The 17948-nt window shown below is 39.2% G+C and overlaps 1 protein-coding gene across 2 annotated transcripts in view; it reads left to right on the forward strand.

The window, feature by feature from the left end:
- The window catches only part of LOC112068070 (leucine-rich repeat and fibronectin type-III domain-containing protein 2-like), a 276254-nt gene that overhangs the window by 46116 nt on the left and 212190 nt on the right, over positions 1–17948 (forward strand). The window lies entirely within an intron of this gene.

Genomic DNA, 17948 nt, shown 5'->3' on the forward strand with positions numbered 1-17948 from the left:
CACAATTGTCTCATTGAGACAACACTCCTACAGTATAATTGGTAATAGCAGAGCAATGTTTTTGAAACAGCTGAAATGTATATACATTCTCCTAATATTTGAGACTTGTTTTATTGAGTTTTTTCCTGAAATTGTCGCAACAGCTTGTTACATTCTGAAACTGTTGCAGTAGCTGCCGGCTACACTGAGCCACGTAAAACAATGAAAGCTGATCCCCACCACCAGAAACATGTCAAATGTAGATAATACTAATAGGATATGTTTTTTAATTGGTAACATTGTGTGGGGATTTCAGAAGGGGCACCACAGGTCTCAGAGTTGTTTTCCTGGAGCCTAGAATTTTTCCTGATGTGGTAGTAGGCTAACCTAACCAACTCCAGACCGTAGTTGTAGCGTATGACATAGTAATAAATCAGATGTAAAATTTTACATGGGCTATGATGGGAAAAGGTAATGTTTCTAATCAGATCATATGTTTAAAAAAAGGGAGGATTAAAACATAAACTCTTTACACCTACAAAGAGATAACTGTGATAATAACAACACAGGGAAAGACCCAGATGCAGACACAGGAGGCAGATGGTTTGAGTCTCTGATATTTATTAAAATACAAGGGACAGGCAATAGGAAGGTCGAGTGCATTCCAGGTGAGTACCTCGTGAAGCTGGTTGAGAGAATGTCAAGAGTGCAAAGCAGTCAAGGCAAAGGGTGGCTATTTTGAATAATCTCATATAAAATATATTTTGCGCTTACTACATGATTCCATATGTGTTATTTCATAGTTTTGATGTCTTCACTATTATTCTACAATGTAGAAAATAGTAAAAATAAACAAAACCCTTGAATGAGTAGGTGTCCAAACTTTTGACTGTACATCAGACCAACATGCACAAACACAAATCTACCACCCACCCCACACTCACATGATAACTGACAATAGCCTGTGTATGTTTCAATTACCAGCAGTATTCATACTATTGTTTGCTGTCGCCCATTGTTTGCTGTCAGAGGGATTATTCCCAGTGGCATTGGACATAGCAGTAGTAGCAGACAGGCTACATTGAGTGGCCAGATTCTTGGCGTAATCATCCCTTGTAGTGAGAGTCAACTGAGCCTCTTAGACCTGACTCGTACTGTAGTATGGTAGTGAAGTGTTTGCTTGCGTAAGAGAGCAAGGTGATCGAGGGATTACAGCTGAAATATTATGTTTTCTTTAAAATTCTTTGAGTGTTTGATTGAACCCTGGGCAGGGTTTGCACTTTTGGGACTATTCCAGGCAAGCTCAATCAAGCACATCTAAAGTTTTTGAAAGGGAACAAATACAATTTGATCCCACGTCTGGATCACAAATGAAGGCACCATACAATGTGTGTGTGTGTGTGTTTGTGTTTGTGATAGAAAGATATAGACAGAGAGGGAGAAAGATATAGACAGAGAGGGAGAAAGCAGAGAGCCATCTCAGAGTAAGGTTAGCTTGGTTCTCATTTCTTTCAACACCTGTAAGTATTAAAACACAATGACACTCCATCTTCCCCTCCCTTTCACTACCGTAAAACTCACACCTCAATGGAAATAGTAGCTTAACACAGTACCAATCTGCACTGACACCATCACAATTCATCTTTATGCTAATGATATAGGATGCGTCTCAAATGCCATCCTTTTCCCTTTATAGTGCACTACTTTTGACCAGAGCCATATAGGGCCTGGTCAAAAGTAGTGCACTATATAGGGAATAGTGTGCCATTTGGGACGCATTCATAGTGATGGGTTTGTTCAGTCTCTGTGTTTACAACAAGTGCTAACTAAGGGCTTTGTGGCGCCTGGAACTGTGCAATTTAAGCAAGCTCTCCCTAGCCACTGTAGAAAGTGTGCCTCTTTAATTATTCCCTAATGTGGAACTGAGAAAAGGAAATTGACTGCTGCTCAAAATCCTCCCAGGCAGAGTTGCAAAGAAAAAGCCATATCTCAGACTGCCCAATAAAAATAAAAGATTAAGATGGGCAAAAGAACACAGACACTGGACAGAGTAACTCTGCGTAGAAGGCCAGCATCCCGTAGTTGCCTCTTCACTGTTGACGTTGAGACAGGTTTTTTGCGTGTAGTATTTAATAAAGTGGCCAGTTGAGGACTTGTGAGACGTCTGTTTCTCAAACTGGACACTCTAATGTACTTGTCCTCTTGCTCAGTTGTGCACCGGGGCCTCCCACTCCTCTTTCTAATCTGGTTAGAGCCAGTTTGCGCTGTTCTGTGAAGGGAGTACTACACAGCATTGTATGAGATCTTCAGTTTCTTGGCAATTTCTCGCATGGAATAGCCTTCATTTCTCAGAACAAGAATAGACTGACGAGTTTCAGAAGAAATGTATTTGTTTCTGGCCATTTTGAGCCTATAATCGAACCCACAAATGCTGATGATCCACATACTCAACTAGTCTAAAGAAGGACAGTTTTATTGCTTCTTTAATCAGGACAACTTTTCAGCTGTGCTAACATAATTTCAAAAGGGATTTTTAATGATCAATTAGCCTTTGAAATTGATCAACTTGGATTAGCTAACAAAACCTGCCATTGGAACACAGGAGTGATGGTTGCTGATAATGGGCCTCTGTACACCTATGTAGAATCTGCCGTTTCCAGCTACAAAATTAACAATGTCTACACTGTATTTCTGATCAATTTGAGGTTATTTTAATGAACAAAAAATGTGCTTTTCTTTCAAAAACAAGGACATTTCTACGTGACCCCACATTTTTGAACGGTAGTGTATATTTGATCAATATAATGATAAAATAATATTGAAAACGTATTATTAATTTATGTGAACATAATCAATAAACACATTTAAATGCAAAACTCCAGTTTGTATTTTCAAGTTGACAGTTTTTGTTCAATGTCCTTCCAGATAACACTACCATAATGAGAAAGAAATGTGTTAAAAGATCAATTCACATTTGTAATTGAACTACATTATTGTGATGGCATTATTTGTGACAAAAGATGAAAACTCAATGTCATGTGTTATCCTGGCCACATTCTTAACAGTTTGGTCTGTCATTCGATCACTGTGGGTGGGATTGTCTGGGTGGGGGGAGGATGTTTGTGAGTCACAGGGTTGGTAGGGTTTCAGACCTGTCAATTAATTATTGGGGGTGGGATTTTCAGGGAAGGGAGTAGATAGGTAATCTAGGCATTAAAACACTTTTTCAATATAATGTATTGTAGCAAAAACCTATGAAAATAGTTGTGTTCTGTTAATAGATATGGATTCCCCCGGTTAAGAAACCGTATAGAATTGCAAAAAAAAAAAAAAAAAGGCAAACCCTTTTATGTGGGACATCCCCTAGAACCCGCAATTTTTTGAAATTATATTTTAGGCTTAAAGGTTTAGGGTGAAGGTTAAGGTTTGTCACGCCCTGACCTTAGTTATCTATGTTTTCTTTATTATTTTGGTTAGGTCAGGGTGTGACGAGGGTGGGTATGCTTGTTTTTGTTTTGTCTAGGGTTTTTGTATATCTAGGGGTTTTGGTATGTCTAGGTAATTGTAGGTCTATGGTGACCTGAATTGGTTCCCAATCAGAGGCAGCTGTTTATCGTTGTCTCTGATTGGGGATCATATTTAGGTTGCCATTTGCCCTTTTGGTTTTGTGGGTTCTTGATTTATGTATAGTTGCCTGTCTGCACTATCCATATTAGCTTCACGTTTTGTTATTTTGTTAGTTTTGTTCAGTGTTCGTTCTATAAATAAAGAAGAATGTACGCTTACCACGCTGCGCCTTGGTCTCCTCCCAACGACGGCCGTGACAAGGTTAGGTTTACAGTTAGGGAAAATAGGATTTTGAATGGGAATACATTTTACCACTCAAAGTTCATTTGAAAATTCCCGAGAAAAAAAGATGTGTGTGGGTGTTCAAAGCTGTCTTGGGGTATAAATTACATATGCCTTCAACTTACAGTACAGTGAAAGCATACATTTTTTGCATGTGATCCCTGTGGGAATTTAACCCATGATCTTGGCGTTGTAAGCGCCATACTCTTACCAACTGAGCCATATCGGACCTCTATCCTTCTATCCATTATGTGTGTAGTAGTCCATGTGAAGCGAGAAACACAGAACCAAATTTGGCAAACGTATCTTTTTGGAGAGCAAAACATTTTGTGGAAGGTACTACACATCGCACAGACCCCCTCACGCACTCAACATCGTTGAGATATGTCAAGCTTCCTTGAAACTGAAGTCTGTGAACCTATCTGTTTAATAAAATACTCATAATGTGAAAACAATGTGTCTGTTTACTCCTCTTCATTAAATCATGCATAGCTGCTCTTTATATTACCTAAATATAAATGTGTTCATATGGGCAGAATATTATCTGTAGGCTATAACATGCCGGATTTTGATCGGTTATGAAAATAAAACATTTAATGCGGAAACATTTTTATCTGGTAAAAGGCCTGCACTTGGATGTTTCAATTAAAAAATGGAAACGTGATTTTAGAGACACAAGTAACAATGGCCTATGATTAAGGGTTAGGCTATAGTGGGCTCTCACCATCATCATTCACATCATTCCAATTATATCAAGTCACAATTATCAGCTTTGTTATTGCCATAAGTTCTACAGCTGCACCATCGAGAGCATCCTGACTGGTTGCATCACTGCTTGGTATGGCAACTGTTCGGCCTGCGACTACAGAGGGTAGTGTGTACGGCCCAGTACTTCACTGGGGCCAAGCTTCCTGCTATCCAGGACCTCTATACCAGGCGGTGTCAGGAAGGCCCTAAAAATTGTCAGACTCCAGCCACCCTAGTCATAGACTGTTTACTTATCACATATTTTTCTTAAAACTGCATTGTTGGTTAAGGGCTTGTAAGTAAGCACTTCACTGTATTCGGCGCATGTGACAAATCAAATCTGATTTGACAACAGTGAGCAGGCTTTCCGAGTGAGGAATGACACATGGGTAGGCCTACCAACTGAAAATGTCTGAAAAATTAAATAATTATAAAATTCGGACCACAGAAATCCAATATTTATATTAAATGTCTGCCTTCTACCCTACATTTTAACAGTCTAAGTCCATTTAATATATGAAAATGTTTTAAAATCCATTTGGCCTGTCATTTCCTTTAGTCTCATTATGATAAAAATAAGTCTATTTATAAAAAAAAAAACTGAATACTATATTTTGAGTTGACTATTATACTAAAGATCTATCCATGGTTAAACTTTAAGGCAGGGGCATTTTTTAAAACTATTTTGATACTCACTTCATGTCTTTATAATATGAATGAGGATGTAGTCCATTTTGTTTTGAAATCATTATTTGTTCAGCTCTCCTATTTGTTCCGATTTCCAATAAAAAAACATGCATGAGAGATTCACAAGACTATAACATTGTAATGTTGTAAAATGCTGCCCTACCCTGTCTGGACACTCAAATTCAAATCATTTTCACCTCTCATCACTCCCATTGCCCCCCCCCCCCCCCCACAAAATGTGCCTGAGGAATTCACAAGACTATAACATTGGAATATTGTGAAGTGCTACCCAACCCTGGCAGGCGAGGACACTCAGGTGAAATAAAGCTTTTTAGCTTTTGAACCGGTTTTTAAAAAGCTATAGTCATACATTTGTACCCTGTGTAGTTTTGACTTTTCGTAACACATCAAAACATTCTAGAAAAACCTTGCGTGCTATCCCAACAGCTTTTCAATTGACTGTCATTCGAATTTAAAAAAATCTGAATCAGAGGATGATTGTTCAGACAGGGTTCAATGTCTAATTTGTCAGATAAGTGCTTATTATATTGATAGGCGAACAACACTACCATTAATACAAGGATCGAAAAGTGTTTTATTTCACACAATTTGACAAGAAATGTTATTAGAATGTATACAAATTGTACATTCGCATGACTCCCAATAGATGGTTCTAGTTTTATACTTAAATGTAAAATAATAATAGGCACACAAACTAAAGAAGACTAGACCCAGGATGAAACCAACCAAGATGTGGATCGTGGTACACATGGCATGCCTGCATCTATTTGGGGAGAAATGCCCTCTCTGAAGAACATGAAGAAGTTGGTGCAGAAGCACCAACAAAACGAACAACGCGGCACCTCCTGTACCTTATTCCCTCTCCGAACTCGTCATCCCTGACAGCTATAAGGGATACAAAGGAGAGCTGTTCCTCCAGCATGACATTAGACCCAGGCCAGACATAATTCTGATCTTCACAGCCACGCAACTTGGAGTACCTATACGACTCAAAGGACTGGTTTGCAAATGGTACATTCAAGACAACTCCTCCTTTGTTTGGCCAGGTGTACACCATTCATGGGTTGCAGGGGAGGGGAACATGGTTCCAACAGTCTTCATGTTGCTGCCCAAAAGACTGAGGTATGTATCAACAATTACTGTTGACGTTGTTTCATTGAAATGTTAATTTTCACACAAAAATTGGCCTAAACATGCAGTCTAACATTATATTTGTATTTTACTTTTAGGTAAAAGGGGTGAATGTCAACTGGGGGAGCTCCTGACATGCAGTACTTCAGGCAACATGGGTTGGGGATGCTTTCAAAGAAAGCCAATGTTTTCCATAGGTATGTCTTGTTTAACATAGTAATGGCTTTATTATTCTTATTAATAATGACAGCATGCCCAAGGCCAGTGGTGTAAAGTACTTAAGTATAACTACTTGAAAGTGCTACTTAAGTATTTTTTGGAGGTATCTGTACTTTACCATTTATATTTTTGACAACTTTTACTTCACTAGATTCCTAAAGAAAATTATTACTTTTTACTCCATACATTTTCCCTCAGACCCAAAATTACTCGTTACATTTTTTATGCTTAGCAAGACAGGAAAATGGTCTAATTCACACATCCCTGGTCATCCCTACTGCCTCTGATCTGGCAGACTCACTAAACAGTGTCAGTTTTAGTGTGCCCCTGACTATCAGTAAATAAAATTTAAAAAATGGTGCCGTCTGGTTTGCTTTATATAAGGAATTTGAAATTATTTATACTTTTACTTTTGATACGTAACTATATTTAAACCAAAATACTTTTAGACTTTTACTCAAGTAGGATTTTACTGGGTGACTTTCACTTTTACTTCAGTCATTTTCTATTAAGGTATCTTTACTTTTACTCAAGTATGACAATTGGGTACTTTTTCCACCACTGCCCAAGGACAATAACATTGTTGTTAATCTGTGTCTCTCTCTTTTTTATTTTCAGAATTATGGAACTGCTACGATGCTGTCCTACACGACTAGGTGAAGATCAACAATGGGGTGGAGGGCTGACATCGAACATTTCCGGTGAATTTTGGTGGTTACATGTGGAAGTTCATCGAGGCATTGCAATGTGTCATGACTTTACCTTCATTAATCTGATGACTGTTATTTATCAAAATCAACTAACTATGTTTAACCTCTCTTGGGCACGTGAGACGATAGCGTCCCACCTCTTCAACAGCCAGTGAAACTGGTGGGCGCCAAATTCATATACAGAAATACTCATTATAAAAATTCAGAAAACAAAACATATTTTACATAGGTTTAAAGATGAACTGCTTGTGAATCCAACCACGGTGTCAGATTTTTTAAATGCTTTACGGCGAAAGCATACATTACGATTATGAGAACATAGCCCACTAAACAAATCATTACAAACAGTAGCCAGCCAGCTAGAACAGTTACACAATTTAGAAATAGAGATAAAATTAATCCCTTACCTTTGATGATCTACATATGGTTGCAATCAGAGTTCATTTACTCAATAAATGTTATTTTTGTTCGATAAAGTATCTTTATACCCAAAAACCTCCGTTTTGTTCGCACGTTTTCTTCAGTAATCCACAGGCTAAAACGCAGTAAAAACAGGAAGAAAGAAAATCCAAATTGTATCCGTAAAGTTCATAGAAACATGTCAAACGATGTTTATATTCAAACCTCAGGTTGTTTTTAGCATAAATAATCAATAATATTTCAACCGGACAATAACGTCGTCAATATAAAATGTAAACAAGAAACGCACTCTCTCGGTCTTGCGCAGGAAAAAGCTCTGTGACACGGCAGGGTCCACTCATTCAGACTGCTCTTACTTCNTTACTGGGTGACTTTCACTTTTACTTCAGTCATTTTCTATTAAGGTATCTTTACTTTTACTCAAGTATGACAATTGGGTACTTTTTCCACCACTGCCCAAGGACAATAACATTGTTGTTAATCTGTGTCTCTCTCTTTTTTATTTTCAGAATTATGGAACTGCTACGATGCTGTCCTACACGACTAGGTGAAGATCAACAATGGGGTGGAGGGCTGACATCGAACATTTCCGGTGAATTTTGGTGGTTACATGTGGAAGTTCATCGAGGCATTGCAATGTGTCATGACTTTACCTTCATTAATCTGATGACTGTTATTTATCAAAATCAACTAACTATGTTTAACCTCTCTTGGGCACGTGAGACGATAGCGTCCCACCTCTTCAACAGCCAGTGAAACTGGTGGGCGCCAAATTCATATACAGAAATACTCATTATAAAAATTCAGAAAACAAAACATATTTTACATAGGTTTAAAGATGAACTGCTTGTGAATCCAACCACGGTGTCAGATTTTTTAAATGCTTTACGGCGAAAGCATACATTACGATTATGAGAACATAGCCCACTAAACAAATCATTACAAACAGTAGCCAGCCAGCTAGAACAGTTACACAATTTAGAAATAGAGATAAAATTAATCCCTTACCTTTGATGATCTACATATGGTTGCAATCAGAGTTCATTTACTCAATAAATGTTATTTTTGTTCGATAAAGTATCTTTATACCCAAAAACCTCCGTTTTGTTCGCACGTTTTCTTCAGTAATCCACAGGCTAAAACGCAGTAAAAACAGGAAGAAAGAAAATCCAAATTGTATCCGTAAAGTTCATAGAAACATGTCAAACGATGTTTATATTCAAACCTCAGGTTGTTTTTAGCATAAATAATCAATAATATTTCAACCGGACAATAACGTCGTCAATATAAAATGTAAACAAGAAACGCACTCTCTCGGTCTTGCGCAGGAAAAAGCTCTGTGACACGGCAGGGTCCACTCATTCAGACTGCTCTTACTTCTTCATTTTTCAGAATACAAGCCTGAAACATTTTCTGAAGACTGTTGACATCTAGTGGAAGGCATAGAAACTGCATTTTGAGTCCTAAGTCAATGGATACTGTATTGGCATTGAATAGAAAACTACAAAACCCCCCAAAAAACAACTTCCTGAATGGATCTTTCTCAGGTTTTTGCCTGCCAAATCAGTTCTGTTATACTTACAGACACTATTTTAACAGTTTTGGAAACTTTAGAGTGTTTTCTACCCAGATCTACCAGTTATATGCATATCATATATTCTGGGCCCGAGATGCAGGCAGTTTAATTTGGGCATGCATTTCATCCAAAATTCCGAATGCTGCCCCCTACCCTAGAGAAGTTAATTGTTACCCGATTAAATTAATCCTGTACAATTAACTGTTAATGAGGAATTTGTGGCACCACAAGAGTGGTTGTTTAAAGAGTTACCATCTCCCGAATTAAACTCTAAAAAGGTCCTTACCTATCACGTCCATAAACAGTCAACTTATTAAATCATAACCTCTTATCATATTATCATTCTGAACAGTCGTAACCTCATGCATCTGCAAAAACCCGAGACTTATTCATGATTCAGTACTACACAAATTGGTTTAATTATTTATTTACTATCTAACTAAATGAGAAAACAGGATAACATACACACTTAATACATGAGAAAACAGTCCCTAGCGGACTGACAAAATAAGTCAGCTTGTTATACAGAAAATGAAGAGGGGTGGAGGAGAGAGAGAGAGAGAGAAAAGGGGACACTTATCATTGATACATTTTAGAACTATTCTCACGGCAACCATATACTTTGCACATGAACCGCCGCCCGTTTGAAGTAAGAAATCGTGAATGTATTTCGGTGAGTGTGCCGTTAGCCGTTTCTCTCTGTCAGAACCAGCCCTACTTCAGAAGAGTTGGTTTTGCCTTTCAGTGGCATGCTTGGAAACGCTCTGATTGTCCAAAAAGTGGTCCCCCCTTTCCTGTCTTCTTAGTGCTGTTCTCTCTGGACGATGCTCCTAGGGTAATGGTTTGCCAGCTTAGTCGATGGTTCCCATCGGTGTTGAGAATAGGAGAATACGGTGTTTTGAGAATAGTATTAGGATGGGATGGTTTGAAGAGTAATAGGATGGTATCACGGCGAAATAGGATTTACGGCGAAAGCACACCAAACGATTATGTTAGGTCAGTAGATAGCCACAGAAAAACACAGCCATTTTTCCAGCCAAAGAGAGGAGTAACAAAAAGCAGAAATAGAGATAAAATTAATCACTAACCTTTGATATTCATCAGATGACACTCATAGGACTTCATGTTACACAATACATGTATGTTTTGTTCGGTAAAGTTCATATTTATATCCAAAAATCTGAGTTTAGGCGGGACGCTACTGTCTCACTTGGCAAAAAGCCAGAGAAAATGCAGAGCGACAAATTCAAATTAATTACTATGAAAATTACTATAAAATCAAACTTTCATTAAATCACACATGAAAGTTACAAATTAAAGCTACACTGGTTGTGAATCTAGCCAACATGTCAGAATTCAAATAGGCCTTTCGGCGAAAGCAAACGATGCTATTATCTGAGTTAGCACCATTGTAAACAAAGAGAGATAAGCGTATTTCAACCCTGCAGGCGTGACACAAAACGCAGAAATGAAAATATAATTCATGCCTTACCTTTGACGAGCTTCTGTTGTTGGCACTTCAATATGTCCCATAAACATCACAAATTGTCCTTTTGTTCGATTAATTCCGTCGATATATTCATCCAAAATGTCAATTTATTTGGCGCGTTGATCCAGAAAAACACAGCTTCCAAACTGCTCAAACATGACTACAGAATATCTCAAAGGTTACCTGTAAACTTTGCCAAAAAATGTCAAACTACTTTTGTAATACAACTTTAGGTCTTTTTTAACGTTAATAATCGATAAAATTGAAAACGGGATGATCTGTGTTCAATACAGGATTAAAACCAACTATAGCCAGCTTTCTGCTCACGCACTTCTATCTAACAGGACAATTAATGTGACTCTCATTCAAGATGGCCGTACTTCTTCATTAAACAAAGGAATAACCTCAACCAATTTCTCAAGACTGTTGACATCCAGTGGAAGCGGTAGGAACTGCAAGCAGGTCAATTAGAAATCTGGTTTCCCAATGAAATCTCATTGAAAAGAGAGTGACCTCAAAAAATAAATCTGAATGGTTTGTCCTCGGGGTTTCGCCTAAATAAGTGCTGTTATACTCACAGACATGATTCAAACAGTTTTAGAAACTTCAGAGTGTTTTCTATCCAAATCTACTAACAATATGCATATCTTATCTTCTGGGGATGAGTAGCTGGCAGTTGAATTTGGGTATGCTTTTCATCCAAACGTGAAAATGCTGCCCCCTATCCTAGAGAAGTTAAGAACAAATTCTTATTTACAATGACAGCCTACCCTGGCCGACGCTGGGCCATTGTCCTCCGCCCTATGGGACTACCAATCACGGCTGAATGTGATGCAGCCTGGATTCAAACCAGGGACTGCAGTGACGCCTCTTGCACTGAGATGCAGTACTTTAGACCGCTGCGCCACTCGTGCGATGTTCTGGTCTGATATGGTAATGTTTAACCAGTCCTTTTATGCACTCTGGTCGAAACGGACGTTTCCATCAGGCTAACACACTCTCTGACCTCGCTCGGGGCGTGGCTAGTTACTGTGTAAAGGTATATGAAAGCAAAATGATCTCATGAATCCTAAAATTACATTCCTATCTTAACAAAAATACTTTCATCTATAACTTAGTTATATAACTTATTTAACTAGGCAAGTCAGTCAATACTATAACTTTCAGTTATATCTATATAACTTATTTAACTAGGCAAGTCAGTTAAGAACAAATTCTCACTTACAATGACGGCCTAGGAACAGCGGGTTAACTGCCTTGTTCAGGGACAGAACGACAGATTTTTACCTTGCCAGCTCGGGGAGTCGATCCACCAGCCTTTCGGTTACTGGCCCAACGCTCTAACCACTAGTCTACCTGCTGCACCAACGTATTGGATGGAAACTTGACAGATAAAGGGGATATACTTTCCAAGTTACAGTTTTTCCTTCATATCAGTTTTAAAGACATCACAAAATAAAAACCAATATGACATTAGTTTGCTATAGATCATCTCTGACCATTCCCCACATTCTTATGTTAGAAATATTGTTCCAGTATTCACTTTTGAACATGTTAGAGTTTTGGCGGGAAAAGCCTGTTAACAAAGACATTCCTTTTGTTCATGCTGGAGGGGGAGAGAGAGTCCCTTCTGCTGTAATTAACAACAGGGTGTGAACTGTCAACCATCCAGCAGTCCCTCTCCCCCTCTGTGGGCGAGAGAGGCCTGGTTACTGTCATCCACCGCCAAGCTGATCTGACCCATTCTGCTCCTCAGAGGACAGTCATGACACAATGACAGCAGCAAAGAGGTGAAATGAGAATGGAGCAGCAACTTGCTGGCATTCCACCGCTATGGCAAATACCCCGCTACTACAAGAAACACAGAAGGATGAGAAGTCATGGGTTCAGAAGTACTGGACGTCTGGAGTCTTACCTAAAGAGCGTTGCCTACACTTTCAAGTTGTGAATACTCCAAATTCCGTCTGAGAAAAATGAGCACCTAGGCTACTTGGACACTTCATGTTACTTCTCAATTTCAAACATTTCAATAACTCTGAGACCAGAACACTAAAAACATTCTTGGACAATTTGTTTGTGAACTTGTTTTATGGCACTACATTGTCATTTAGCCTACTCTTATTTTTTTGGTATTTTTTAGTTATTTAAAATAAAATGTTTTAGGCCTACTTATTTTTGCCCCATAATTTGTTGTATTTTGTAAGGTTTTATAGTGAATTGAAACACCCGTCTCAACGTCAACAGTGAAGAGGCGACTACGGGATGCTAGTCTTCTAGGCAGAGTTCCTCTGTCCAGTGTCTCTCTGTCCAGTGTCTGTTCTTTTGCCCATCTTATTATTTTATTTTTATTGGTCAGTCTGAGATATGGCTTTTTCTTTTCACCTCTGCCTAGAACGCCAGCATCCCGGAGTCGCCTCTTCACTGTTGACGTTGAGACTGGGGTTTTGTGGGTACTATTTAATTAAGCTGCAGTTGAGGACTTGTGAGGCGTATGTTTCTCAAACTATTCACTCTAATGTTCTTGTCCTCTTGCTCAGTTGCAACCCGTGGCCTCCCACTCCTTTTTTTATTCTGGTTAGAGCCAGTTTGAGCTGTTCTGTAAAGGGAGTAGTACACAGTGTTGTATGAGATGTTCAGTTTATTGGCAATTGCTCGCATGGAATAGCCTTTATTTCTCAGAACCAGAATAGACTGACGAGTTTCAGAAGAATGTTCTTTGTTTCAGGCCATTTTGAGCCTGTAATCGAACCTACAAATGCTGAATCTCCAAATCTCAACTAGTCTAAAGAAGGCCAGTTTTATTGCTTCTTTAAACAGAACAACAGTTTTCAGCTGTGCTAACATAATTGCAAAAGGGTTTTCTAATGATCAATTAGCCTTTGAAAATGATAAGCTTGGATTAGCTAACACAACGTGCCATTGCAACACAGGAGTGATGGTTGCCTCTGTACGCCTATGTAGATATTCCATAAAAAATCTGATGGTTCCAGCTACAATAGTCATTTACAACATTAACAATGTCTACACAGTATTTCTGACCAATGTTATGTTATTTAAATGGACAGAATTTGCTTTTCTTTCAAAAACAAGGACATTTCTTAGTGACCCCAAACTTTTGAACGGTAGTGTACATCTGTCCCTACTTAAGTTCAACCCTGTTACGTGAACTTAAATCATTTCTGGGTAACAATTAAGTACCTTACTGTGATTATTTTCTTTGAAAATTGTAAAAATAAAAATAAAAAAAGAAGCTTTTTCTCAAGCAAGAATTTAGCTAGGACTGTCTGAAGTGGTCCGAGTGGGGAGGGGGAAACTGAAAATGAACTGAAAGCTGAGCGGGTCGAGAATAACAAGTCAACCCATAGATAGACAGGCTAGAAATGATTTTACAATTTGTTGTTGTTGTTTTGTGTAGCTTGCATTCAATTGCCACTCCATGTTGGTCACAACAAGCTTCCATTTCCCCTGTCTGTCACGCCCTGACCGTAGAGATCCTTTTTATGTCTCCATTTTGGTTGGTCAGGGCGTGAGTTTGGGTGGGCATTCTATGTCTAGTGTTCTATGTTGTCTATTTCTTTGTGTTTGGCCGTGTGTGGTTCTCAATCAGAGGCAGCTGTCTATCGTTGTCTCTGATTGAGAACCATATTTAGGTAGCCTGTTTTCCCACTGAGTTGTGGGTGATTATTTTCTGTTTAGTGGTTGTCGTCACCTTGCAGAACTGTTCGTTTGTCGTCTTTTGTTTTTGTTCAGTGTTCAGTTTATTTTATAAAAAAATATGAACACTTACCATGCTGCACCTTGGTCCTCTTCTCCTTCTCCCGACGACGTTCGTTACACTGTCACAAGATTTGTGGGTTACAGTCAATCCTGTTACGGCCAACCCTGTTACGGTCAACCCAGATACTTTATTTGGCACTTACTAAAGTATTTTTTTTATGTAACCTCTTGAGATGGGAAAACTCGTTTTTTATGAAGTTGAATATGTGCTCTTTATGACAGAATGTTAAAATTAGGTGAAATCAAAACATTTTTGGGACCAAGTTACACTTCTCAAAAGGCACCGAATTGGTGGAACATTGTTTATCTTTATTTCCTCCAGTATGCATCTGCCATACGATTGTGTTCTATTCTCTGGGTATGCACCACAGTGATTCATGGGGGCTTGCTTTACCTGTATATGTCTAGATAAGAACTGCTGTGTAGGTAGGCTACATATTTAGTATTTTATTAAGGATCCCTGGCGTCCACACAAAACATTACAAAATACAGAACATTTATAGACAATAACAGCTCAAGGACAGAATCACATACATTTAAAATAAGACATTTTACTACTCAGTTCCCCTGATGTGAACAGAGCCACATACAGTTTATGCTATGTTCCCCTGATGCAGTGGTTCCCAAACTTTTTATAGTCCCGTACCCCTTCAAACATTCAACCTCCATCTGCCTCTAGCACCAGGGTCAGCACACTCTCAAGTGTTGTTTTTTGCCATCATTGTAAGCCTGCCACACACACACTATATGATAGATTTATTAAACTTAAGAATGAGTGTGAGTTGTCGTCACAACCCGGCTCGTGGGAAGTGACAAAGAGCTCAGGGCACAAATAATAATATAATAATAATCAATAATTTTGCTCTTTATTGAACCATCTTACATATAAAACTATTTGTTAATCGAAAATTGTGAATTATTCACCACAGGTTAATGAGAAGGGTGTGCTTGAAAGGATGCACATAGCTGTGCAATGTTGGGGTGTATTGGAGAGAGTCTCAGTCTTAAATCATTTTCCATACACAGTCTGTGCCTGTATTTAGTTTTCATGCTAGTGAGGGCCGAGAATCCACTCTCACATAGGTACGTGGTTGCAAAGGGCATCAGTGTCTTAAAAGCGCGATTTGCCAAGGCATGATACTATGAGTGCAGCCCAATACAGAAATCTGGCAGTGGCATCTGATTAAATTCAGTTTTCACAGAACCACTTGTTGCAATTTTGATGAGGCTCTCTTGTTCAGATATCGGTACGTGGACTGGAGGCAGGGCATGGAGGAAGGTCCTTGTTAATGCAGACAGAGAAGATCTCCAACTTCTTAATCATAGCCTCAAATTTGTTCAGGCGAGAAAAGGGCGAGAAAAGGCGAGAAAGGCGAGAAAAAACAGGCGAGAAAAAACATCACCCAGATAGGCCAGTCGTGTGAGAAACTCGTCATCATGCAAGCGGTCAGACAAGTGAAAATGAATGTCAGTAAAGAACACTTTAAGCTCGTCTCTCAATTAAAAAAAACATGTCAATACTTTGCTGCTTGATAACCAGCGCAGTTCTGTATGTTGTAAAAGTGTTACATGGTCGCTGCCCATATCATTTCAGAATGCAGAAAATACACGAGAGTTCAGGGGCCTTAACAAAATGAACCATTTTCACTGTAGTGTGCAAAACGTCGTTCAAGCTGTAGGCATTCCCATGGCAGCAAGAGCCTCTCGGTGGATGCTGCAGTGTACCCAAGTGGCGTCGGGAGAAACTGCTTGCACACGTGTTACCACTCTACTATGTCTCCCTGTCATGGCTTTTGCGCCATCAGTACAGATACCAACACATCTTGACCACCAAAGTCCATTCGATCTCACAAAGCTGTCCAGTACTTTAAAAATATCCTCTCCTATTGTCCTGGTTTACAGTGGTTTACAGAAGAGGATGTCTTCCTTAATTGACCCCCCATAAATGTAACGGACATATTCCAGGAGCTGTGCCAGGCCCGCCACGTCTGTTGCCTCATCCAGCTGTAACGCATAGAATTCACTGGCTTGTATGCGAAGCAGTACTTTTTTTAAACATCTCCTGCCATGTCACTGATGCGTCGTGAAACACTGTTGTTTGATGAAGGCATTGCTGTATAGCCTTGTCCCCCAGCATTGTCCCAGCCATATCCGCGGCAGCAGGAATAATTAAGACCTCCACAATAGTATGGGGCTTGCCTGTCCTAGCCACTCAGTAGCTCACCATATAAGACGCTTATAGATCCTTCTTATTAATGGTATCTGTTGCTTTTATACATGTCTTACTACTCAAGTCTTCTTAATTCTTGCTCAAAAACTCCTGTGGCTTATTTTTCTAATTGTCATGTTTTGTTTCTAAATGTCCGCTTAAGAGTGAAGGTTTCATTGAGTTGTGAGATAGTACTTTTGCACATAACACACTGTGGCTGGGGAAAGACACAATATAAGTGAACCCCAAATCGATTTAGTTCTCATCATATTTGCACCGCTGCGATGGTCCAACGTCCCCGTCTGTTGTTCAGTGCTTTCCCAAGTAAAGGGGCAGTAGCTCTTCAGTTGCATCATATTCACAACTGTCAGTGTCCATGCTAGCTGGGCTAACAACACATGTAGAATTACTGATGCTAACATTGGATGTGCTCGTGGAAGCAGAACAACTCGTGTCATCGACATGTGCAGGTGTATTACTGCTGGTAGTAGCAGTACTACCAGTCGAGCTGGTATGTGTCTCTATGGACGCAGGCCTTACTTTTTTTAACCAGTTATCAATTCTCTCAAACGGAATGAGCAGCAGCTACATTTGGCTGCTACAGACCGATAGTGAAACGGTTAATGTGATTGGATGTTAATTATTTGACTATGCTACCTGTATTTGACATTGTGTTGTTATTTTGCTGAACACTAGATGGTTTAATTTCATTTTTGGCAGTGAAACGAGGCTACTCAGGCAAGAACAAAAACCTCACCCAAATGTATAGCCCCTTTGGAAAATGTAAATGGACTGTTAGAAAATGTGAATCATATTTTTATTTGGCGTACCCCCGACCACATTGCGCATACCCCGTACCCCAGTCTGGGAATACCTGCCCTGATGTAAACAGAGCACGAATCATACGCTAAGTTCACGACTTGAACAAAGCTACATATTATACGGCGTATAGAGCGTCACTGAAAGTCCTTCGCTCCCACTACATTGTCATCTACAGTTACCACCTGCAATGGGTCTCCTAGGATAGAATGTAGTCTTATTACAGTTACTGTACCACCCGTAATGGGTCTCCTGGGGTAAAATGTAGTCTAAAGTCCTATTCAGACAGGATTAATTTTATTGGGGGAGGTTATT

This window comes from Salvelinus sp. IW2-2015, unplaced genomic scaffold, assembly GCF_002910315.2.
Source record: "Salvelinus sp. IW2-2015 unplaced genomic scaffold, ASM291031v2 Un_scaffold83, whole genome shotgun sequence".
In the NCBI taxonomy this organism is placed as follows: domain Eukaryota; kingdom Metazoa; phylum Chordata; class Actinopteri; order Salmoniformes; family Salmonidae; genus Salvelinus; species Salvelinus sp. IW2-2015.